Here is a 1,939-nt window from a genome sequence, read left to right as displayed (position 1 = left end):
AAGCATAAGCAAAATGGTGGCTCTAGTTGAGGAATAAGGATGAGGGCTGAATCATAACTGGAACTGAGGTACCAAGCCTGGAAATTGAGAAGGACTTCAGTATGAATAAAAATACAATTAATACAGATATTGTGGAGAAAGCTCATTTGAAAGAATAAAATGCTAAATTCCATTGCTAAGTCGACAACAGTATTAACAAGATATCAAGACTGTGTAAAGGGTTGTGGAGTCTGAGTTTTCTTATTTGCTAACTTCACCACATGTATGAAGTGCATTAGAACAGTATGCACAGTCAAAATCCCTGACAAGTTGCTTACTATATATTGCAACTATTTATCTATTACCTTTAATCAATGCCCACTTTTAGTTTAAATAACTTACTATGAAGTGATTATTCAGAGGTGATCACAAATATTCCAAGTAATCGGGCAAATGTCTAAAGGTATTGATCCTTAGAAGATATGCATTTTTATTTTTATGACAAAACACCTGAACTAGTTGTTTTGTTTTCATTGGAATGCATCCTTTGATTAGATATAATTTCTTGCAATATATATGATTAACCTTGATCTTGACTTTTTAAAAATGTAATCAGTAGTTCTCCAAAACTCCATTCTTATTCCATGTTATTTTTTTTTCAATGGAATGCTTCATGAATTTTCGTGTCATCCTTGCGCAGGGGCCATGCTAATCTTCTCTGTATCATTCCAGTTTAGTGTATGTGCGGTCAAAGCGAGAACCCATGTTATTTTTATATTGTATACCCAAACATAGAAAATGCGTGAACCAACAGCATATTGACTGGTACAGAACTTGTTGGTTCCTTTAAAATAATGTATAATAATTTAACCAAAATTATTGTAATGAGAAAAACCTGGGCTGGATGCAGTGGCTCACACCTGTAATCCCAGCACTTTGGGAGGCTGAGATGGGTGGATTACCTAAGGTCAGGAGTTTGAGACCAGCCTGGCCAATATGGCAAAATCCTATCTCTACTAAAAACACAAAAAAGATCTGGGTGTGGTGGTGGGCACCTGTAATCCCAGCTACTTGAGAGGTGGAGGCAGAGGTTGCAGTGATCCGAGATCACACCCCTGGGTGACAAGACCAAAACTCTTTTTCAAAAAATAAAAGAAAAATTAAAAAGAAAGAAAGAAAACCCTGGGACTGTAGCATCCCACCACCCCCAACAAGCTGGGAAGGAGCCAAGAGACCAAAGTCAGACACGTCCAGCTTGACCACTAGATGAGTTTATTAGGACTTATACAGGGTGCTCCCTGATGGCAGCAGGACAGCTCTGAGATTCACCTTGTCTCTAAGCTACCTTTAAGCTAACTTTCTGGCTCTTCGCTTACTGTGTATGTGTAATGGGACTGTTTTCCTTGGTTTGTTCCCTGCTATGCTCCAGGATATTTGGGTTCTCAGAGACATCCACTCTTTGGCTGGGTACCATGGCCGTGGCTCACTGCCCAGTCTCTAGGGTTCAAGCAGTGGACATACAATCTTAAGTAACCTGGTGGGAGACCTGTCACACTACAATTGTTGAGCTCTCTCTAAATTATTTTAAACACATAATCCTCCAATAAGAAATACACAAGGACTTGTTTTTTAAGGATGTATTTGGGAGGATTGGCTTTGACTTGACCACATTTTCAAAAGTAATCACCTGTAACAGCTTGAGGCCTACTTATCTTTTTCCTCTTTTTCTGTTTGTTATCTAAAATTGCCTACTAAGATCATTCTTTTTTGTTTTGTTTTTTTTTTAACTTTCTTAGAGATGAAGTGTCACTATATTGTCCAGGCTGGTCTCGAACTTCTGGCCTCAAGTGATCCTCCCACTTCAACCTCCCAAGTAGCTGGCATGAGCCACCCTGCTCACCAAAGTCATTCCTCTAAATTAAACAAGTTTGAAAAAAAGAAAGATTTAGGAATTTTAAGA

The 1,939-nt window shown here is 38.5% G+C and overlaps 1 non-coding gene across 1 annotated transcript; it reads right to left on the bottom strand.

Moving 5' to 3' along the window:
• Positions 1 to 634: 634 nt before the first annotated feature.
• Positions 635 to 740, bottom strand: LOC120365445 (U6 spliceosomal RNA). The gene has a single exon (XR_005580385.1). It is a non-coding gene; the product is annotated as a U6 spliceosomal RNA (small nuclear RNA).
• Positions 741 to 1,939: the final 1,199 nt, after the last annotated feature.

Source organism: Saimiri boliviensis, chromosome 10, assembly GCF_048565385.1.
Source record: "Saimiri boliviensis isolate mSaiBol1 chromosome 10, mSaiBol1.pri, whole genome shotgun sequence".
NCBI lineage: Eukaryota > Metazoa > Chordata > Mammalia > Primates > Cebidae > Saimiri > Saimiri boliviensis.
The sequence above is the reverse complement of the archived record's forward strand: the minus strand, read 5'-3'. Positions and strand labels throughout refer to the sequence as shown.